Source organism: Trachinotus anak, unplaced genomic scaffold (genome assembly GCF_046630095.1).
Source record: "Trachinotus anak isolate AG129_WGS33_773 ecotype Australia unplaced genomic scaffold, CSIRO_AGI_Tana_v1 ptg000005l, whole genome shotgun sequence".
NCBI lineage: Eukaryota > Metazoa > Chordata > Actinopteri > Carangiformes > Carangidae > Trachinotus > Trachinotus anak.
In genome coordinates, this window is record NW_027273856.1 from 12,132,084 (window position 1) to 12,156,621 (window position 24,538).

The window sequence follows — 24,538 nt, forward strand, 5'->3', positions numbered from 1 at the left end:
CAGGGGTTGTTGTCATGTTGTCGGTCATCTCCACTTCACTGGCTTAGCCTCAGTCTACCCTTGTGTTGTCTCTGCTAGCAGCAGAGCAGTTAAATTCTGCATTTTAATGCTTCAACTGTCTTTGCTCATCCATTCCTCATTCATAGATTTTTTGTGGAACTAACCAACTGCGGAATAGACAATCTACTTCTTGTTTACACATGCCCAGTATACGTGAATGGTCATGTTCACGTTTGGTATGCGTTTTCAGGTGTGATAGTATGGACAGAGATTGTTTCTGATATGGAGGTAAAACAGTTGTCTGGACAGAGATTGTTTTCGTTTTTTAAACGCTGTTTTAAAATGAAAGCAAAGTAGTGTGGACATAGGCTCAGTCTCCTCTTGTGTTCCATTATATTGTAGGAGCTTCATTGTTGGTGTAGATTTTGTGTATTAGCTCTCCTCCTGTGTGTGTTTTATTACTGTGTTACATGTTATCAACTTCTGAGGAATAAAAAGAGGAATTAAAACACCCAGCAGAAGAAGATTAACATATCAGATTGTGGTATTTTCCAACTGACTGTGATTAAATTAGTCCTTGCTGATTAAATCTCACTGTATTAAAGTCATCCCTGGACTGTGAGAAAAAACACAACTTAATGAATAATTGTGTCATATATCCCTTGGCTATGTTGATTACAAATTACTTAAGTGCTTCTGAAGACATGGTGCACAGTGTGTTTTATTAATGACTTACAGACTCACTGAGGAGCAGTCATTGTTAATGTGCTGAAGCGGGCCTTTGAATCGAGAAGTGATGATGTTCAATCAGCTCAGCATTTGCAGGCCCCCCACAACTTTCCATATGAAATATGTTTCATATTTATTTGTACCAAGGATTCATGTCAGCAGTGAAGCACTTTCAGCCCTGTTTACATACTCCTCTATTGGAATATTTATATCTTTTATTAGCTTTCAAACGAAATGGATCTTTCCTGAATTGAACCCAGATATAAAAGAAATGCTTGGGGCTGGAGGGGAACATGTAATGTCGTTTTTCTGGTCTTTCTGACAAAACAAATGGTTGATTATATTTGAATAATAATTTATTATCACTGAGAGGTGGTGCACATCATTTTGTTTTATGAGCTACAAAGACAATAAAGATGTTTTTCTTTTCAAATGAACACACTTTCAAATGATTTCTTGGTGCAGAGATTATAAAGTAATGCAACAGCCATGAGTTACATGTTCATGTGTAGCTAAGTGACTGTAACACATTGTGTCTTTTCTGAATCTGAAAGGAGTTTAAGTTTTCTGCTTGATGTATGGATGATAGTGAAGTCTGTTCTCAACAATTAGAAAAAAAATGGCACAAAAATCAACAGCAAGCTCACCAAAAGTAGTTCCTTTATGGGGTAAGAAAATTCCCAATAAGCTAAATAAACCATGTGAAAACAGGATAAATTGAAACACACCTGTTTTTATTCACTCATGACAATTTAATGTTTTAGAGATTCATGTTAAGGACAATAAAATAAACAGGGTAGAGAAGTCTGAAAGACGTGGCTGTTGGCTAGGCAGGGAGTCTTTGAGGAGAGACCACATGTGTATGAGTGGTTGGAGTGAGACAGATTGACCCAGGAGGAGAATATGATGGACTCCACTTTCAAGTGGTGCCATTCAAAACAAATAGAAACACTTTTACTGTAGACATGGTCATACACAACGTACTTCAAATGACAGTCCTCGAGAATAAACAGTTAGCCTGTACTGCTAATTATATAATGTTTAACAGTTTGATCTTGACACATCTGTGAGGGAAAGCAGTGTCTTGTATATGTCCATTGAAATTTTTTATTTATTGATGCTTTGAAGTTTTTCATTTTGGGATGTGAATGAGATCAAGGATGAAAATTTCTATATAAAGTAGTATGTAAATGAAAATTAAGAATACGTCATAGAATAAATATTGTGATGATCATCACACATATATAAAATAAAATACTTACCACTGGTAAAAGTTGGATAATAAGGCGAATAAATAATGTTTTACTCTTTCAGGATGTGATAAATGTTTATGTGACTCCTTATATATTCTGGAGATTCCAGAAGTGATGTGGAACTTTTATCATGAAGTTTCTGTGTTGGTAGTCTCACATAGCCAGGTCTATCTCCACAGCTCTGTGTCAGAGCTGGACAATGGTCTGGCTGCACCTATTATCATTCCGCTATTGGGGAAAAAAAAACGCTCCGGCATGTTTGCTAAATTGCTAAAACTCTTTGTTCGTTCCTGTTTCCTGTAGTGAGAGGACCTTGAAAACGGTAACAAGCAGGGGAAGCGGGAAGGGAGGAGCATGCCACCAGGAGTAGGCACCCATTGGCAGGCTTATACCCACAGCCTACATCTGGTAGGTCAGACTACTGTGTGTCTAGTTATCTTTGCATAATTGCATTGCAAGATTCAGCCATGTTGTAGTCTGTATATATGGTGTGCTTTTACCTACTCTGTAAAACAGCTGAAGGCCATGTGCTGAAACATGCTGGTTGAATATAGAACAGTTCCTACTGCTCCTGTTACTCGAATGCCCAGTTGTCTGGTGACATAAAAACAGATAAATGCAGGTGGGACATAAAATAAGTAAAAGTGAATGTTATTAAAGTAATAATCTCAGTCTTTATTAAATGTGTTTGTCTTGCCTTACATTTGAAGGTGAGTAAGTGAGTAAATGTGTTTGTCTTGAATTAAAAAAAACACATTTCAATATATATGTAATGATATTTTTTAGGTGTAGCTCGAGATGAATGACCCATCTTAACCATAGACACAACATTGTTTCTAAGTTGTAGGAAATTAACTAAAATTTCAAAAAATTTGGTATCATTCCAAAAAAATAAAATAAAATTTAAATACAATTATGTCCTCAGACTTCCACTTAATGTGTGTCTTAATTATTTTTTTCATACACAGGCTTACTAACACCAATATCTCAGACAAACAGTTTAAACAGATCAATGTACCTTTGTCCCACTCAGAGTGGAATCTCTGCTGAAGAAAGCAGGTCATGATATAAATAGCATTTAATAGAATCCTCTGTACTCGTATGTGCTTTAAATGAGCTGCGTTTATGTGAACACCGTAGCTCCATGGTTGAGCCATCTGTATTGAATTAGTACATAAACAGACTTCCAATCAAAAGCCAGCAAGAGCACACATGAGGTCTCACACTGCCTGCTAATTCACTTGCTTTATCACATTTCCAATTAATCCACATTTCATGCTCTAATGAGTATTTTGGGCAGCAGGACGATGTGTGTTGAGTCAAGTCATATTAAACACCCAGCACGTAAACACTTTTTGGACAAAATCAGAGCTTTATGGTACAGAGGAATAAGATATCATATCAGATATCAGGAGACACACACACTATAATTGTTAGTTGCTATCTACATAACTACATAAGTTGGTAGTTATTATTGGTTTGGTTCTGCAAATGAGATTTGTTTTAAAATCAGAAAAATATAGCATGTTAGATCACACATCTTTAAATTTTTGTATAACACATATCTATGTTACATTTATTTTATAAATAGGTCAGTATTATTTTTATTAATGGAGTATATTTTGACAAACCTTAATTTAGAAATTTGGTCATGTAACTCTACAATATGAAACCATGAAGAGAGTGAATTCAAGTTTGTGGTTTCACTAAAAACCAGTATTGGTCAGTTATCCAATAATTAAATCAGTAATCAAACTGTAGTGCATCACAGCCTGTGACCCATGCTGACTAACAAAGTGCTAATAGAAAGTGAATACTAGCTTGAAATAACGGCATACAAATATTGTATCAAATGTTCCTGTTAATTTTCTTTTGATGACTTCTGAAGTCCACAAAATTCGACCTGTGACACCTTCTCACTGAAATGCTCCTCTTAATGAGGGTGGTGTAAATGAAGTGTCCTGCTGAATGATTTAATCACTGCTTTAACACTCTCTTTTAAGCCCCTTTCCCATCTAAAATTAGAACCTTAAGTTAAGACCCTCATCTGTTGGAGACTGGCTCTGTGAGTCAGTAGGTGCAGGCATGGCTACTTATCAACACTAACAACCACCACTTCTGCTAGTTAGGTAGCTAACTAGCTACTGCAGTCATCATTCTCTGTTAGAGGAGAACACTGCTGCCCAGGTACTGTCCCTCAGCCTGCTTTTAATTAGACATTTTAACATTTATAATGTTAAACCAACTTTTTCCACAGCGGAGACTGACTTAATATATTTACACAAGGATGAGTTGAATAGCATTATGATGACAGGCAGTCAGTAAAAAAATGTAGAATAGGAATTTCCAGATCTTAAAACTGTCAGGGCCGGTTAAGGATTTTTTTAAATGAGTATTAGCTCTATTAGCCTCAGTCATTTTGTGATTTGTAGTTTAATGTAATCATTGGGTACACCAGTTGTCTGTTTGAGTTCCATACAACCACTGGATTTGGGTTAAAAGTAGGGCTTCACAATGTTGACATTGCAATATTTTTCTTTCTGAGATATTCCAATATAAAAATTGGATATTTTCACCAGATGACTTGAATACCTGTTTTGGTCAACATCATTCTTTCTATGGCTGAAATCATTCCTTACAACTGACGTTGCTTTTCTTTTTGCAACCAAATGTGTATGCCAGAAGCAAACCAATAAAAATAGAAAAAGCTGAACTGGGACATCACTAATTTTCAGTGTTATATATGTACAATATAAACTACATCAATTTTATTTATTTAAGCTGCTTTGTCTTTGAGATAGTGTTGGTGACAGTGTTTGTTAGGTAGCATTATAAATAAAACACTGTGGTCATAGTGCAGAGTAAGTTAGAGTGGGGAGAGGTGTGGTCTTGTCTCCATGCAAGACATTACCTTGTTTTGTGTGTGTTTTAGTGTACTCTGCTGTAATTCAGTTACTCTCTGAGAAACATACGTGAGTTTGTTGGACCTGCTTCATCATCCTAAAGAAACAGACATTCAGCTGTTACTGGAATTTAGTATATGGCCTATAGGTTTATTATATTTATTATAGGTCTAACTGTTCCTCACTGTCATTGGCTTCTTGTAAACAGAGAGGTCGTTAAGAAGACCCCTCATTATGTCGGCTTTGCTTGTTTCCACTGAACCAAACACCTGTTCTGGATTTAAGGTTCTAACTGGAGCCACAAACCACCAGGAAACAAGGGCTGCAATCAGTTTATTTGTCCAGAAAATTATATGAATGTTGGTTCCACGGGGACTGCCATGGTTCTAAACTAAGAAAGAAGAAACATTTCAATATTGTAATCCCCAATCCAGTCTTTAAATCTGAAATATTTGCCAATAAAGTATGTATTAGGCTTTTTAAGTAGAGATTTTCCTAGGACTCCAGACTGACTTTTTCTAGTTCCTATCTTTACTTTTCTCCATATAAGTTTGTACCTATAAGGAGTGAGAGATAAGAATTCAGACTGGACAGTACAGCAGTAAATTCAACACCAAACATATTTTTTCTTCCTTCACTGGATAAAGATCACAGAAAGCTGTGATAAGATTAAGTAGAGCTGAGCTGATCACACAAACTTTAATGATGATGACTTTAAATTGCTTAGAATATTGCTTAGATAAAACATTATCCTGACAAATAAACTCAGACTGGATTCCTGTTGTCTTCTGCCAACTGCTTATTGTTTAAAACTGGACTCACTGGGAGCTGTGGGAGTTGTGGCCCGGAACCTACCCTGCTGCTCTGCTCCTTCTGTCTGTTGTCTGCACATAACACATAACAGGCGGGTGGATGGAGCTGAGGGGCCAAACCAAACATAGTTATCTGGGGAGACAGTGAGGGAGATGACGCCACACAGAGCCACAGTGTGCAGTCTACTCCACCAGGCTGATCGTCCGATCTCTCTCCCTCTCTCCCTCCATCGCACCCACAATCTGCTTGGCCCACCAGGAATCTTCCTGTGCATCCTGATCAGCCGCTTTGTGCCCTGTGTTCACTGTTGTTACTGAGATCATGAATCATTTCACCAACAACACATCCATAGCTAATCAGTGATATTTTTTATGACCGGACCTGCGGATCAATTGCAGAGAATGTGGACATAACTGGATCACTACTGTTCACATACAAGCTGTTTACCATAATAACAAAAGGACCACAGTGATGTGTTGAAATTGTCTAAATGCTTTAGCTAATAAACACACACACAGCCAAGACACTGCCTGTAAAGTTTGTTAAAAAGTAACGTTACCAAGCAGCTATTGACTGTTTCAATTCAATGGCAAGAAAAATCATTTAGCTCAGACTCAGGTTTGAAGACCTCTTGATGCTTACTCTGTGTTCTGTTTAACCAGCACAACATATTAGCGAAGTCCTACTAATGAGCTGTGACTGATGGGGTAGATGGACCAGTGTTAGCAGTTCAGCACCGGAACATGTCAGTCATTTGCTAAATAAGTTAATGATAAATTATAGGATATACACTCACTGGCTACTTTATTAGGTAAACCTTGGTAGTACCGGGTTGAACCCCTTTTGCCTTCAGAACTGACTTAATTCTTTGTGGCATAGATTCAGCAAGGTGCTGGAAACATTCCTCCAGTCCATATTAACATGACAGCATCACGCAGTTGATGCAGATTTGTCGGCTGCACATCCATGATGCAGATCCCGTTCCACCACATCCCAAAGGTGCTCTATTGGATTGAGATCTGGTGACTGTGGAGGCCATTTGAGTGCAGTGAACTCATTGTCATGTTCAAGAAATCAGTTTGAGATGATTTGAGCTTTGTGACATGGTGCGTAATCCTGTTGGAATCAGCCATCAGAAGATGGGTAAACTGTGGTCATAAAGGGATGGACATGGTCAGCATCAATACCAAGGTAGGCTGTGGCATTTTAACTATGCTCAGTTGGTACTAAGGGGCCCAAAGTGTCAAGTATCCTCTTCTGCATACCTTGGTTGTAACGATTGTTTTTTTGAGTTACTGTTGCTTTCCTATCAGCTTGAAGCAGTCTGGCCATTCTCCTCTGACCTCTGACATCAACAAGGCATTTTCACCCAGAGAACTGCTGCTCACTGGATATTTTCTCTTTCTCAAACCATTCTCCGTAAACCCTAGAGGTGGTTGTGAGGGAAAATCCCAGTAAATCAGCAGTTTCTGAAATACTCAGACCATGCCACGTTCAAAGTCACTTAAATCACCTTTCTTCCCCATTCTGATGCTCGGTTTGAACTGCAGCAGGTCGACTTGACCATGTCTACATGTCTAAATGCACTGAGTCGCTGCCATGTGATTGGCTGATTAGATATTTGCGTTAAACAAGCAATTGAACAGGTCTACCTAATAAAGTGGCCGGTGAGTATATATCCTTTCATCCCGGAGACATCCCAGCTGAGATCTCTGTTCGACATCATGAACACATTTCTATTGTTCCAGAGACAACATGATGTTGTTATTCTCGAGCCCTGTTTTACCGTTTCTCACGCCTCTGAATGTTGATGGCAATTTTGGTTGGTTGGGGGTGAGTTTCTGTGTCCATAACACATGTTTCCTCTGGTGTTACCATCAAATAGAAACATTTTGCTCCACACATACCACACACACCACAAGGAGCTGGATATTCCTATGATTTGCTCTGGATATTAAAACTCTCCAGAGGATGAATCTCTTATTTTGTGAAAACCCAATTAGCATTCTTGTGGCAACATCCCTTTGAAAAAACAAATAGTAAAATTGTCTTTCTGTTGTTTGTTACATTGAGCACATTCATGCCAGGTAGTGTACTTTTTGTCTTGTCTTTGACCAATACAATTTGTGATACACTTTTTTCCCAGTGGAGATATTATCTCTAAGGACATCCTGCTACTATCGTACCAGTAAACAGAATATCCACTACAAGCAGTAGGCACAAGAGAGTACATGGTACATGCAAAATATGTCCTATTTATAGACTACTTCACATACAAATGCAACTTTATGCACACACTCCATTGCACTGAGAATTATTTTCTGTCAGTGGAAAACATAATGGACACAAACTCAGTGAGAAGAAGCTTTAATGTGCTCAGTCTTGGAGCAGGTGTGGAGGAGTTTGCAGTAGAGGTGCATTAACTGTGTCTATGCATGTGGAAGGAGGCAGGATGATTATTTTTGCAACATTTGCACTTCATTAGATGAATATGGGGAGAAAGGATAAAGTCCACCATCAGTTCAACCTTGAAAAAACAAATTCCATTTTAAAATGCTGTTTGACCAAAAGTACAAGTTAGACCTGTCTTCATTTGTAAAGTATTTGAAAATGAAAGTCTTCAAATCTTCAAATTTTATATCTTACAATCTCATGTATAAAAAGTACAACAGTGTACTGTGTGTTAAATTCCCACTGTTTTTGATGTTGTATTCACCGTAATGGGGGCACGCAGGTCTGTGCTCTGAGAAATGAGTGCAGTGTGGTGCGGCAGGCGGTAACCTGCACTGGGTGAGAATCTAACCCAATTTGGTGTGAAAGCACAGACGTGCCATCTTGGATGATGAGTGCCTCTCCAGATGGATTTGCGACACAGGAGAGGATGGAAGCTGAGAGAAAGAACCAGCAGGCTGCTGTGAAATCACCAAACAGGTGTGTGTGAGTGTGCATGCTGGGACTGCAACATGATCACTTCTCAGGATTGAGCGATTCATCGGCCGGCCGATATATTGGGCGATATTTGCATTTTTTACGCGAATCGGCATCGGCATCGGCAGCTCTGTGTTGCCGGAAGACCCTGCAGCACATGCAGACACGCTACCCCTCCACCACTGGAAGAGTGGTGAAAGTCGAAGCATCACTGAGGAGGCAGTAAGTTTTAAACTTTCAAATAGCCTCTAACTGTTAAACTTAGTTGAAATATTAGTAATGAAGTAATATTAGTTGTAATTTCAAAGTTGTCAATTCAGTTCCATGGTGTTTGTAGGAGTTTACCGAACGCCGGGCTGAGATGCGTGACGTGTGTGTGTGTGTGCGCTCTCCTGCAGCAGAGCAGAGCGGAGCAGCAGCAACTGCGGGGCTATCAGAGGTCTTTAGTGTGTCCTAGAAGAACTTTAATGATGAGAGAAATGTTTTATATGTAGTACTAACTTGTGTCAGTGTTTAGTGAAAACGTGTTTAGAGCCGTTTGCTGCCATTATCAATCCAGCGTTTTTTTTTTTTTTCCATAATCGGTCATCGGCTAAGGGTGATGGAAAAAAATCGGTATCGGCATCGGCCCCAAAAAACCCGTATCAGTCGATCCCTAATCACTTCACCACCAGCAGTATTTATCTATATTCCTGTATAGTTAAATTGTACTCCTTACTATCCTGATTTCCTGCAGGAGAGATGAGTGAGATGACTCATTCTCATAGCTGGTGGAAATGTTTAAAAAATAAATATACAGTGCTCTCTGACTCAGGGGACTAAAAGGCATTTAAACACATAAACTTGTGAGGTTGAAAAAAACTGAGAGTTGTAGGTTTTTAGCAGAGCTCATCCTCATACTGACGTCTCACTTGCATCTGCTGCCTATATTGCATTTTCCCGTCAAACAGACTGAGCAGGTGGATAGGTAAGAACTAAGCTGAATAAGGTAAAGAGACATTTCAAAGTGAAAAAGGCAACAAGGCGCAGTATGAGCAAGCTGGGCCTCAAGACCAGTTTTTGTGTGTGTGTGTGTATACACTCACTGACCACTTTATTAGGTACACTTGTTCAACTGCACATTAACGCAAATATCTAATCAGCCAATCACATGGCAGTAACTCAATGCATTTAGGCATCAGAGCATCAGAATGGAGAAGAAAGGTGATTTAAGTGACTTTTAATGTGGCATGGTTGTTGGTGCCAGACAGGCTGGGCTGAGTATTTCAGAAACTGCTGCTCTACTGGGATTTTCCTGCACAACCATCTCTAGGATTTACAGAGAATGGTTTGAGAAAGAGGAAATATCCAGTGAGCAGCAGTTCTCAGGGAGAAAATGCCTTGTTGATGCCAGAGGTCAGAGGAGAAGGGCCAGACTGCTTCAAGCTGATAGGAAAGCAACAGTAACTCAAAAAAACCACCCGTTGCAACCAAGGTATGCAGAAGAGCATCTCTGAACGCACAGCATGTCAAACCTTGATGCAGATGGGCTACAGCAGCAGAAGAGCACACCAGGTACCACTCCCATCAGCTAAGAAGATGAAACTGAGGCTACACTTCACACAGGCTCAACAAAACTGGACAATAGAAGATTGGAATGTTGCCTGGTCTGATGAGTCTTTCTGCTGCAACATTCCGATGGTAGGGTCAGAATTTGGCATCAACAACATGAAAGCATGGATCCATCCTCCTTTGTGTCAATGGTTCAGCCTGGTGGTGGTAGTGTAATGGTGTGGGGGATATTTTCTTGGCACACTTTGGGCCCCTTAGTACCAACTGAGCATCGTTTAAACACCGCAGCCTACTTGAGTATTGTTGCTGACCATGTCCATCCCTTTATGACCACAGTTTACCCATCTTCCGGTGGCTGATTCCAGCAGGATAATGCACCATGTCACAAAGCTCAAATCATCTCAAACTGATTTCTTGAACATGACAATGAGTTCACTGCACTCAAATGGCCTCTACAATCACCAGATCTCAATCCAATAGAACACCTTTGGGATGTGGTGGAACGGGATTTGCATCATGGAGTGCAGCCGACAAATCTGCAGCAACTGCGTGATGCTATCATGTTAATATGGACCAAAATCTCTGAGGAATGTTTCCAGCACCTTGTTGAATCTATGCCATGAAGAATTAAGTCAGTTCTAAAGGCAAAAGGGGTTCAACCCGGTACCAACAAGGTGTACCTAATAAAATGGCCAGTGAATGTGTATATGTGTATATATAAAGTCACTCCTCTCTTTCTTACACTTCTACGCATTCACACATCCATACACTATACACATTAGTGATGAACTGACTGAACTTACTGTCTTTAAAGAGTCTTGTGTGGTCTCCACATTTTGTCCTTCCTTTGGTTTGTGACTGTAATATGTTGTTTGGTTGTGTGTTAATCTTACTGTTTTGACCATGATCACTAAATCAAGTCATGTGGGACAAGAAACATGAACAGTCAAATGTTTTACTAAAAAGAAACAGGTTAGCATCTTCTCAGTTACTTATTAAGTGATATAGATATAAATTAGACAGACCTAACTTAGAATGTATCTATAACATATAATACATAAGCTAAATTGTGAATTCTGTTCATTTACATGCATTATCATTTTCAGAGGTTAAACCGCTATAAATATAATGAAGACCACACTCTACTTGAAATGATGCTTATACTCACACACGTAAACACACAGCCATGTATACACATGACTCTTATTCATTAAGCTCCAACTCTAAATAAAAATGCATCTCAAACACACACACACAAACACACAAACTGATCAGGGCAAAGAAAAGGAAGTAAAATTAGCTAGCTAAACAATGTTACGTGATTGATCTGTTGTTGCTTCAATGACTAATGTTAAAACAATAATCCTGCAAGTGGCAGATTTAAATTTTAGACCTGTTTACCAACCCACAGTTACTGTAGTGTTTGCATTTAAAGGATCTATTTACTTATATTTCTTGGTTTCCTGGCTGCATTCAGTAAGTGCCCTCTGTCTTTTCTATCCTGATGTGATTCAGGGTGCATTCAAAGCCTGCAGCTTTCTGCTGCTTTTAGTGTCCACAAGCAGCCATTCCAATATCTTTAAGTACCAGGTGAACATTTTAACACATGTAATCATCTGTCTGAAGTATCTGTACAGTAAACATGTCCTAACAGTTAGTGGGCTGTAACAGAGGCATTTGTCCCATGGTGACTGTGAAGTTGCCACTGAAGAAGCGGTGCATGAAATATATTCAGCTGGATTCTCCCATGAGCCTCCTCCATCTCCATGTGGTCTCTGCCAGTGGAACATGTTAAGGTCTTTGTACCATGGTGTTGCTCTTAGGGTGCCTTGTGAGGATGCAGAGCTGTGTGTGTGTGTGTGTGTGGGTAGCTGGATTTAGCCCAGCTAATCAGATCAACTTGGCATGAAAGACAAATAGGCCTCAGGCATTAGTGTGCTCAGCCTATTTAACTGCAGCATTCTCAATCTAACAGGTCACTGCTTAGTGAAGAACCTGCACACATCTTTACAAGATCCACATACTAAAATTAGAACAGCCACATACCTCTGTATTCACTGGTTTGGTGCCAATGTTATTACTCCACAATGAGACATAAAGCTTTTGTAAGTTTCTACACAACAGTAATATCACACAGCCACTTCCTTACTACAGTTATGACAGAGTTGTAGTTGCCAAGTACCACAAGAATCACTGACGTTCCTTTAACCAAACACTAGTTAAATAAACAACAGATAAACCACATATCTTCTTCACATTTGATTTTATGTGGCCAACTTTTAGTCTCTGAAACTTCCACCTCAACCACACCAGACGGGAATGAAATGAAATGTGGTACAAACTGTTACATTTTTTTTACTGCACCACAGTCCATTTCTTATTGGAGCAACTTTCCCCTCTACACAGAGAAATTGCAACCAGCTCATAAGCAATAATAACAGCAGATATGCTGTTATTATTGAACAGATGAAATTGAAATTATTTATATTATATTTTTAATTTGTTACACTTTTTGTGAAATACTATCCTCAGTGTGTGTGTGTGTGTGTGTGTGTGTGTGTGTGCGTGTGTCAAACCTGGAGTGCAGTACAGCCCAAATATTACAATATATGATATTATTATGGGAGTAGGGGTTTATAATATAATTATATTATTGTATTTTAAATTATTATTTTCTGATTATTTGTATTATATAGTTTTTGCTGTTTCTGTGGACTCTATATCCTGACTGAAAATCATCAAATAAACCATTGTTCAAATAATCACATAACTGGTTTGCAACTTCTTTTTCAAGGGAGGACAGGTCTGTAATTGGCTAAAACATCTGGAGAGTAGGCTTTTTAAGTAGAGGTTTGATTAGTGCAACCTTAAAATCCTGTGATACATTAATCTGTTAATAAAGATAAGTTGATCAAACTTAATATAGAGGTGTTGATTAGAGGAGGAGCATCCTTGAACAGCCTTGTTGGAACAGGGTCTAGAAGACAAGTTGATGGTTTAGATGAAGAAATTATTGAAATGAGCTCAGAGAGATCTACAGAGGAGAAACAGTCTAAATGTAAATCACTTACTGTGCTGGACAGTACATCTGAGTCAGCTGTAGGGAGGAGATGGTGATTTTTTTCTTTAATAGTTACCATTTTATTTGTAAAGAAACTCAAAAAATCATTACTACTGAGGGCTAAAGGAATAGATGGTTCAACAGAGCTGTGACAGCCTAGCTACAGGGGCTAACCTGGGCTTGTTCTTGTTGTCTTCTATTATCAATGACCAATAGGAGGTTCTGGCTTTATGGAGGCTGTGGTATATGTCAACAGATGGTCTTTCCAGGCCTGATGACATTCTTCTACATTAGTGGAACACCACTTCCTTTCCAGCTTTAGTGAAATCTGCCTTGGACCTTGTGCTTGTGAGTTGTACCACAAAGCCTCCTCTGACTCACAACCTTCTTTTTCAGAGGGGCCACAGTGTCAAGTGTTGAACACAGTGAAGCTGCAGCACTAGCAACAAGATCATCAAGTTGTGTCTGCGTAAAGTTGGTCAAGCTCCAAAGTGCTAGATCCTGCACTTCCCATGAAACAATGAATAGCAATATTTTTATTAGACCCTCCCTGCCATGTTAAAGTCAAAGTTTTTGAAACTCAAAGCCTCCTGTTTGTAATACAGGCTTCTGTGTCTCCAGGCCCAAATTGAGATAACCTGGATGACATTATTTTGATCAGTGTTATTTTTTCATACCTGAAAAAGATGTAGAAGTCATTACACAACTGTTGTCAGGTAAAGTGTTTTCTCAGAGATGAAGTTTCCAGTGAAGACAGATGATGGGCTGGAGGAAAGGTCTGAGATACAGCATACTAACCTCAACCTTAATGGTTGGCAAATCTCCTTCTCTTCCTTCAGCAGCTATTGTGAATTGCCCCTGCGGAGGACATTAAATCTCTTAGTTATTCCACTGAAGCGCCTCAATAACCTAAAGGAGCAAGTTATGTTTTCATTGTCAAAGCCGTTAGGTTGAAATGCTTTTTTTAATGAAGTAAACCACACATTTTAAGTAGTGATCATTTAGCACATATTTCAGTGGGAACATATCACAATTACTCCATCATATATAATGCATTCCTATTTCATGTTATGGTGGTGAAACTGTCATTCTTTATTAACTACTTTCTAAAGGGTTTTTCCTTTGCCTTACCTTGTCACTGTTTACTGCCACAGCACCCTAATTCTCATACAACATCAAAACATCGTATAATTAAGGGGGTGCTCAAACTTTTATCTCATTTTATCTCACAAGAACATACATTAACATACATGTTAAAGAACAAATATCACATGCAATAAAACTGGCAGCTGACAGCAGTTGTGCTGGCTTCAAAAACAGGAAAGACATTTGATTTTACAGTTAAATGATTGAATGCTTCATTTTACATTGTCAATGCATTCAGAGCAGAACTGATTCCATATTAATACATAATTTCATTTTGGTTGTCCTGGGAGATCATTAGATTTTGTTTGTGTGTCTTATAGCACTGGTCCTTCCACTCCTCGCTGCGATTATAGCCATTAGGTCTCTGTTAGGGTGTAGCATTGTTGATACAAGTTAACAGCTTCTTGACACTTGCATAAGTTGTTAATTACTCTCCATTTACTCCATAGAATCAGAATCAGAATCAGTTTTATTGCCAAGTATGTTTTCACATACAAGGAATTTTTTCTGGTGATTGGTGCAATTGAGGATCAGGGGGATCAGCAACAGTGGGGCTCTCTAGCCTTGTTGACAAGGCTAATAGCAGATGGGAAGAAGCTATTTTTGTGGCGAGAGGTTTTGGTCCTGAAGGACCGGAGCCTCCTGCCAGAGGGGAGTGTCACAAAAAGTTTGTGTCCAGGGTGGGAGGAGTCAGCTACAATCTTCCCTGCACGCCTCAGGGTCCTTGAGGCGTACAGGTCCTGGAGGGATGGAAGATTACAGCCAATCACCTTCTCAGCAGAGTGGATGATACGCTGCAGTCTGTTATTGTCCTTCTCCGTGGCAGCAGCATACCAGATGGTGATGGAGGAGGTGAGGATGGACTCAATGATGGAGGTGTAGAAGTTCACCATCATAGTCCTTGGCAGGTTGAACTTCTTCAACTGCCTCAGGAAATACATCCTCTGCTGAGCTTTTTTGATGAGGGAGCTGATGTTCAGCTGCCATTTGAGATCCTCTGTGATGGTGGTACCCAAGAAGCGGAAATGCTCCACGGTAGCCACGGGGGAGTCGCACAGGGTGATGGGGGTGGGTGGGGCTGGGCTCTTCCTGAATCCACTATAATTTCCACTGTCTTCAGAGCGTTTAGCTCTAGGTTGTTCTGCCTGCACCAGGTCACCAGACGGTCAGTCTCCCACCTGTAGGCAGACTCATCGCCATCAGAGATGAGTCCAATGAGAGTGGTGTCGTCTGCAAACTTCAGGAGCTTGACAGACTGATGGCTGGAGGTGCAGGTGTTGGTGTACAGGGAGAAGAGCAGAGAAGAAAGAACGCAGCCTTGCGGGGATCCAGTGCTGATGGTCTGGGAGTCAGACACATGCTTTCCTAGCTTCACGTGCTGCCTCCTGTCAGACAGGAAGTCGGTGATCCACCTGCAGGTGGAGTCAGGCACGCTCAGCTGGGAGAGCTTGTCCTGCAGCAGAGCCGGGATGATGGTGTTGAAGGCAGAGCTGAAGTCCACAAACAGGATCCATAGGTCCCTGAGGAGTCCAGGTGCTGGAGGATGAAGTGGAGAGCCATGTTGACGGCGTCGTCTATTCAATTTCAATTCAATTTTATTTGTATAGCGCCAAATCATAATATACATTATCTCAAGGCACTTTACAGGGTAAGGTCAAGACCTTACTTTGTTACAGAGAAAAACCCAACAGTTCCCACAACGAGCAAGCGCTTGGCGACAGGGGGGAGGAAAAACTCCCTTTTAACAGGAAGAAACCTCCAACAGAACCGGGCTCAGGGTGGGCGGCCGTCTGCCTCGACCGGTTGGGTTTAGGAGAATATAGAAAGAGGGGGAGGGGGAGGAGAGGGGAGAGAAGAGAGAGAGAGAGAGAGAGAGACCAGGAACAGCTGTGTAGGTAATGGTGTTATCAATAATAATGATGACAGGTAACAGTGGTTAATAGTAAAGATGAGTAGTGGTGGATCTGGATCCTGCTGCTCCCGAGGCAGAGATACCTGCAGAATGAGGACAGAGAGAGGGAGAGAGAGGAGAAGCACAAACTACGGGAGAGAAAAGGAAACAAAGTTAATGGCATGAGGTCATCGAGAGAGAGAGGGGGAGAGAGACAGAAATAGGGAGAGAGCGCCCAGTGAATCATGGGAATCCCCCAGCAGTCTAGCTCTATAGCAGCATAACTAAGGGATGGGTCAGGACATACCCGAGCCAGCCCTAACTATAAGCTTTACTAAACAAGACAGTTTTAAGCCTGATCTTAAAGGTAGAGAGGGTGTCTGCCTCCCGAACCCACACTGGGAGCTGGTTCCACAGGAGAGGAGCCTGATAGCTGAAGGCTCTGCCCCCCATTCTACTCTTACAAACTCTGGGAACCACAAGTTGACCTGCATTTAGAGAGCGAAGTGTCCTATTGGGAAAATAGGGAACTATAAGCTCTCCAAGGTACGATGGTGCCTGACCATTAATGGCTTTGTAGGTGAGGAGGAGGATTTTAAATTCGATTCTGGATTTTACAGGGAGCCAATGCAGAGAGGCTAACACAGGAGAGATGTGATCTCGTTTCCTAGTTCCTGTCAGTACTCGTGCTGCCGCATTCTGGATCAATTGGAGGCTTTTTACTGAATTTTTGGGACATCCTGACAATAAAGAGTTACAGTAGTCCAGTCTTGAGGTAACAAATGCATGAACTAGTTTTTCAGCATCCTTTAGACATAGAATGGGTCTGATTTTAGCAATATTGCGCAGGTGGAAGAAGGCTGTCCTAGAGACTTGCTTTATATGTGAAGTAAAGGACAAGTCCTGGTCCAAAATGACACCAAGGTTTCTGACTGTAGCACTGGAGGCCAAGGTGATGTCATCCAGAGTCAGTATATTATCACATAGTGTATCTCTGAGGTGTTTTGGGCCAATTACAATAACTTCAGTTTTGTCTGAATTTAAGAGTAAGAAATTACTGGTCATCCAGATTTTTATGTCCTTAAGACAGACCTGAAGCTTGGCTACCTGGTTAGTCTCACCTGGCTTCATGGATAAGTACAGCTGGGTGTCATCTGCGTAACAATGAAAATTCATCTGGTGCCTCCTAATAATGTTTCCCAGAGGAAGCATATATAGACTGAAGAGCATTGGTCCTAGCACAGAACCTTGTGGAACTCCATGACTGACTTTAGTTATGATAGAGGAGTCATTATTAACATGAACAAACTGGAGTCTATCTGACAGATATGACTTAAACCAGCTTAGTGCGGTTCCTTTGATGCCGACCATATGTTCTAGTCTCTGTAATAAAATCTTATGATCGATGGTGTCAAATGCGGCACTAAGATCTAGTAGGACAAGTACAGAGACAAGTCCATTGTCTGAAGCTATGAGGAGATCATTGGTAACCTTAACCAGAGCAGTTTCTGTGCTATGATGGACTCTAAAACCTGACTGAAAATCTTCAAACAAACCATTCCTGTGCAAATAATCACATAACTGGTTTGCAACGACCTTCTCAAAGATTTTGGAAATAAAGGGGAGGTTGGATATAGGTCTATAATTGGCTAAAACATGAGGATCAAGAGTAGGCTTTTTAAGTAGAGGTTTAATTACTGCAACTTTAAAAGCCTGCGGTACATAACCAGTTGATAAAGATAAGTTAATCAGACTTAATATAGAGGTGTCAAGTAAAGGAAAAACCTCTTTGAACAACCTTGTTGGAACGGGGTCAAGAAGACAAGTTGATGGTTTAGATAAAGAAACTGTTGAAGTGAGCTCAGGGAGATGTACAGGAGAGAAACAGTCAAAATATAAGCCAGTTACAGTGGACTCTGAGGCTGCTGTACTGGACAGTACATCTGAGCCAGCTGTGGGGAGGAGATGGTGAATTTTTTCTCTAACAGAGACAATTTTATCTGTAAAGAAGCTCATGAAGTCATTACAACTGAGGGCTAAAGGTATAGATGGGTCAACAGAGCTGTGGCTGTCTGTCAGCCTGGCTACAGTGCTGAACAGAAACCTGGGATTGTTCTTGTTTTCTTCTATCAATGATGAATAATAGGATGTTCTGGCTTTACGGAGGCTTTTTTTTATACGCCAATAGGCTGTCTTTCCAAGCCTTTAGAGATTCTTCCAGGTTAGTAGAACGCCACTTCCTTTCTAGCTTCCTTGAATTTTGCTTTAAAGCTCGTGTTTCTGAGTTGTACCATGGAGCTAGCCTTCTCTGACTCACTACCTTCCTCCTCAGAGGGGCCACAGTATCTAGAGTTGCACGCAGTGAGGCTACAGTACTATCAACAAAATCATCAACCTGTGTGGATGTGAAGTTAAGAGAGCTGTTCCCTACTGCATTGATACATGGCAGTGGGCTAAGTACTGATGGGATCCTTTCTTTAAATTTGCTAATGGTATTGTCAGAGAGACACCTGCTGTAATAGATTTTTTCCCCAGGTGCTGTGTAGTCCATGACTGAAAACTCAAATGTTAACAGAGAATGGTCAGATAAAAGAGGGTTTCTGGGAGAAACTGTTAGGTATTCAATGTCAATCCCATAAGTCAGAACCAGATCAAGGGTATGGTTAAAAGAGTGAGTGGGTTCATTAACATGCTGAGAGAAGCCAATTGAGTCTAATAATGAATTAAATGCATGACTCAGGCTGTCACTTTCAACATCTACGTGAATGTTAAAATCACCCACCATGATAACTTTATCTGTGCTGAGAGCTAACTCAGATAAAAACTCTGAGAACTCAGATAAGAACTCAGAGTAAGGGGCAGGTGGACGATATACAGTAACTAGAAGGACTGGTTTTTGTGTCTTCCGGTTTGGGTGAGACAGACTAAGAATAAGGCTTTCAAACGAATTATGATTAACCTTATGCTTGGGATTCATTAATAAATTGGAGTGATAAATGGCTGCCACCCCTCCTCCTTGGCCTGTGCCTCGAGGGATATGAACATTAACATGAGTGGGGGGTGTTGATTCATTCAGACTAACATATTCATCCTGCTGCAGCCAGGTTTCAGTCAGACAGAGCAGATCAATGTTATGATCAGTTATCAGATCATTGACTAGTAGAGATTTAGATGAGAGTGATCTGATATTCAATAATCCACATTTAATTTTCCTGTTATTTGGTTCTGGACTAACAGTTGTGCTAATTTTTATTAGGTTTTCATGTCTAACTAAGGTCTACAGACCTGTTGGCTCTGTAGGCGAACTGCAGGGGGTCCAGGAGTGGGTCAGTGATGGATTTGAGGTGGGACAGGACAAGGCGCTCAAATGATTTCATGACCACAGGCGTGATGTCAACTGAAGTTTCCCAGAGTACAGTCGTTTAGCTTCTCTCACCACCTTGCTAAACCTGTACTTGGACTCTTTAAACCTGTCCCTGTCCCCACTCCTGAAAGCGCCTTTTGCCTCCTGAGCTGCAGGATCACTGTCACGTCTCTGCACCAGCCACTGTTAGCATAAAAGCAGATTCCTCCACCTTTCGTTTTGCCGGACAGCTCTGTGTCGCGATCCGCTCTGAAGAGTTGGAAGCCGGCCAGCTCCAGCGCAGAGTCCGGAATCGATCCACACAGCCACGTCTCCGTGAAGCACAGGACTGGAAGATGAAGAAAAGTCTCTGTTCTTCTGCACCAGTAGCTGAAGTTCATCCAGTTTGTTGGGCAGTGAACGCACGTTGGAGAGAAAGATACCTGGGAGCGGTTTGCGGAGTCCGCGCCGGCGGAGACGCGCAAGCGCACCGCTCTCCTCCAGCGTTTCACTGCGAGAGCAACGGTCAGTGCACCTCTGACCAAAATGTCAAATAATTCCATTGAGTCGAGAAAGGTGGGAAAAAGATCCACTGGAGTTGTTTCTCTGATGTTAATGAGCTCTTCTCTGGTGAAAGAGCTCCGGAAACCAAAGCAGAAAACTGAATTTACAAAGAAAATAAGGCAAAAAAGTGCGCACCAAAACACCGAGGCAGCCATCCGCGGCGCCATGGCAACAGAATTTCAGTGTAATAGTGTGTATTTCCAGTCAGAGGTGGAGCTGGCAGCTGGCTAGGATATTACAGGTAACTTAAAAGGATTTAAGATGGAGTTTGTCGGTAAGGTTAAAGGCGGATTCCTACTAATAATATAATTCACAACTGTTTGTAGAAAGTCCCTTTTGTTAAACTACTGTCAAACCACTTCAGGATTATATGCAATGCATGTACAGTCTCTAATATATAATTTAGCACTGCATTTAATAATATAAAATAATCAGTGTGGGTTCCTTTATTAATTATTGAAATCTTCTCACATAACACCAGAGTCCAGACTCCTGTCAACCACAGACCCAGCCTTTTTAACCAGCCTGTCCAGTCTGCTTGTGTTCTTGTCTGGCCTGCTGCTGCCCAAGCAGACCACAGCATAGAAGGGACACTCACCACCACTGGCTGATAAAACATGTAAAGCATTTCACTGCAAACGTCAAAGGACCTGAGCTTCCTGAGGAAAAAGAGCTGACTCTGCCCCTTCCGGTACATTGCATCTGTGTTCAGGGACCAGTCCAGTTTCCTGTCCAGATGCACACCTAGGTATTTATAAGTGTGCACCACCACAGTGTCCTTCCCTCGAACACTGACTGGCTGGTTCAGAAGGAGGCAGTTCTTGTGGCTCCATTCACTGAAGGCTATTGTCAGATCCCTGTACTCACCTTTTTTCAACATTTTAGTGAACAGTTGCCTATTTACACATCCAGCAGACACAGATAGTAAATCTCCACTTTTCTAGTCTAGTCTATTTGACCACTGAAAGCACTTTATAATGGAAACCACATTCACTCATTCATACACACACATTCATACAGCGCTCCTACCATACATACACACTCATACACTGATGGAACAACCATTCAAGGGAATTTGGGGTTCAGTATCTTCAACATGTGGACTGGTGGAGCTGGGGGTCTAACCACCTTCTGATTAGTGGACGACCTGCTCTACCTCCTGAGCTGCAGCCGCCCTAGAGGAATATTAATACTAATTTCTAGTCATGTTTTGAGGACTTGAGGATTGTAAGTCCAGTTATCACTCTACTCTGTTTTTGGTCTCCACCAATATCTGGCTTTTTAGCTGCGACATACTCCAGTATGTTCACCAGCTGCTTCCTAACTTTGTTTGGTGTGTATTTTTAGTAACATCAGTTGCTGCAATGTGCCTGACTGGAATTAATTGGTTGCTTTCAGTGTTGCTCTCACATGGGAACTGATACACCTGGTAGTCTAAAGATGCTCTTTAATTTATTAGTTTTATCATATATTATTAGTACCATATAACAGGCTTTACGCCTCCCCTTTTAAAATGTAAGGCAGTAAAAAGTTTTCTCACTATATTTTAACTGACCTACTTTGTATTTTTTTCATTTTTACACAAGTAATTTTACTTCTGCTAGTAATGAGCAGTAGAGGTGGGCAGTACCACAGAATTTCTTTTGATCCGATACCAAGTAAAACAGGGCCAGAATCGCTCATATCAATACCAATACTGATGTTGATACTTTTCATTATTAAAAGCAGCCTATGTATTTTCATGTAGGGGAGGGCAGTGTTATAATTTACAAGGTATATGCATCATCAGTAGACAAATTCTTAATACATTTTAATGATCACTAAATGATTTGCCAAAGGTTGGTAATCATTTTAAGGATGGCAGAATTTTTACCTGCTATCTGAGGCCTGGGTTTGATTCCAAGCTAAAGCATGTATGTAGCAAATGAAGCAGAACAAAAAGTGGCGTCATTCATTCATGCAGCACTTACATGGCAATACTCCTCTTTCGTGCAGGCATCACTGCATCCATTTATTATTATTCTTGGGCAATTTTGCCTTTTTTTAATTGGATAAGGACAGTAAGAGAGAGAGATAGAACAGCTGGGAGAGGGAGAGAGATGACATGTAACAAACAGCACTGGCTGGATTGGAACCCAGGCCACTGCTGTAACCGGAGGAGCCACTGAGGTGCCCCGTTTCTGCTTTTATGTGTTGAAATGGTGTGGGTGTTATAAGCTGTGCTGTGTAGTGTGTATATATTTATGTTTTAGGCAACATGACAACAGCAGTGAAGAAGTAAAGAGTGGGTGCACTTACAGTGCATCTGGAAAGTATTCACAGCGCTTCACTTTTTCCACATTTTGTTATGTTACAGCTTTATTCCAAAATAGATTAAAATCATTTTTTTACCTCAAAATTCTACACACAATACCCCATAATAACAAAGTGAAAAAAATTAGCATGAAACTTTTGCAAATTCATTAAAAATAAAAACAAAAATATATCACGTATATAAGTCTTCACAGCCTTTGCTCAATACTTTGTTGAAGCACTTTTGGCAGCAATTACAGCCTCAAGTCTTTTTGAGTATGATGCTACAAGCTTGGCACACCTGTTTTTGGGCAGTGTCTCCCATTCCTCTTTGCAGAACCGCTCAAGCTCCATCAGGTTGGATGGGGAGCGTTGGTGCACAGCCATTTTCAGATCTCTCCAGAGATGTTCAATCAGGTTCAAGTCTGGGCTCTGGCTGGGCCACTCAAGGACATTCACAGAGTTGTCCCGAAGCCACTCCTTTGTTATCTTGGCTGTGTGCTCAGGGTCGTTGTCCTGTTGGAAGATGAACCTTCGCCCCAGTCTGAGGTCCAGAGCGCTCTGGAGCAGGTTATCATCAAGGATGTCTCTGTACATTGCTGCATTCATCTTTCCCTTGACCCTGACTAGTCTCCCAGTTCCTGCTGCTGAAAAACATCCCCACAGCATGATGCTGCCACCACCATGCTTCACTGTAGGGATGGTATTGGCCAGGTGCCTGGTTTCCTCAAGACATGACGCTTGGCATTCAGGCCAAAGAGTTCAATCTTTGTTTCATCAGACCGGAGAATTTTGTTTCTCATGGTCTGAGAGTTCTTCAGGTGCCTTTTGGCAAACTCCAGGCGGGCTGTCATGTGCCTTTAACTGAGGAGTAGCTTCTGGCCACTCTACCATACAGGACTGATTGGTGGAGTGCTGCAGAAATGGCTGTACTTCTGGAAGGTTCTCCTATCTCCACAGAGCAACGCTGGAGCACTGTCAGAGTGACCATAGGGTTCTTGGTCACCTCCCTGACGAAGGCCCTTCTGCCCCGATCGCTCAGATTGGCTGGGCGGCCAGCTCTATGAAGAGTCCTGGTGGTTCCAAACTTCTTCCATTTACAGATGATAGAGGCCACTGTTCTCATTGGGACCTTCAGTGTTGCAGAAATTTTTCTGTACCCTTCCCCAGATCTGTGCCTCGATACAATCCTTTCTCGGAGGTCTACAGACAATTCCTTGGACTTCATGGCTTGGTTTGTTCTCTGACATGCACTGTCAACTATGGGACCTTATATAGACAGGTGTGTGCCTTTCCAAATCATGTCCAATCAACTAAATTTACCACAGGTAGACATCAATCAAGTTGTAGAAACATCTGAAGGATGATCAGCGGAAACAGGATGCACCTGAGCTCAATCTTGAATGCCATGGCAAAGGCTGTGAATTCTTATGTACATGTGATGTTTTTTGTTTTTTATTTTTAATATATTTGCAAAAATCTCAAGCAACCTTTTTTACTTTGTCATTATGGGGTATTGTACATAGAATGTTGAGGTAAAAAATGAATTTAATCAATTTTGGAATAAGGCAGTAACATAACAAATTATGGAAAAAGTTAAGCGCTGTGAATACTTTCCGGATGCACTATATAGCACTTATATTATTATCACACACACACACACACACACACCATATATGTCAACAATATATATTTTATTTATATATGCGTATATATAAGGTTATATATAAGTTCATTATAACAACAGACATATACAAATTCTATATGTATATATGTTTTTCTTATTAATTTCTTATTAATTTAATCATGTCCATCTTCCTATTCTGGAAAAGTGGTCTCAGACTTTTGCATCCTACTGTTTATAATATCAACATATATTGACAGGCTTTGGGATGTATATATAATTGTGTAACATATGTCTACAATATGAGCATACATACATAAACATACATATTATGTATGGGCAAGACATATATGTCAATTCTTTTAAATAGTTCCAATTTCTAATAGGTTTCATATATAATTTTTACATATTTGCTTTTATTTTATATGGACATATACTGT

At 40.7% G+C, this 24,538-nt stretch overlaps 1 protein-coding gene across 7 annotated transcripts in view; it reads left to right on the forward strand.

Annotated features, from left to right (window-relative positions):
• lrfn2b (leucine rich repeat and fibronectin type III domain containing 2b) overlaps positions 1-24,538 on the forward strand; it is a 173,873-nt gene that overhangs the window by 22,618 nt on the left and 126,717 nt on the right. For 3 of the 7 annotated variants that reach the window (XM_071478332.1, XM_071478329.1, XM_071478335.1), the window contains one exon: positions 2,286-2,390. The exons of 2 other annotated variants lie outside the window; for them this stretch is intronic. The gene's annotated coding sequence lies outside the window, so the exon portion shown is untranslated. Of the gene's footprint in view, positions 1-2,285; positions 8,849-24,538 lie in introns of all 7 variants that reach the window. 2 more of the 7 variants (XM_071478333.1, XM_071478330.1) reach the window with 1 other exon arrangement.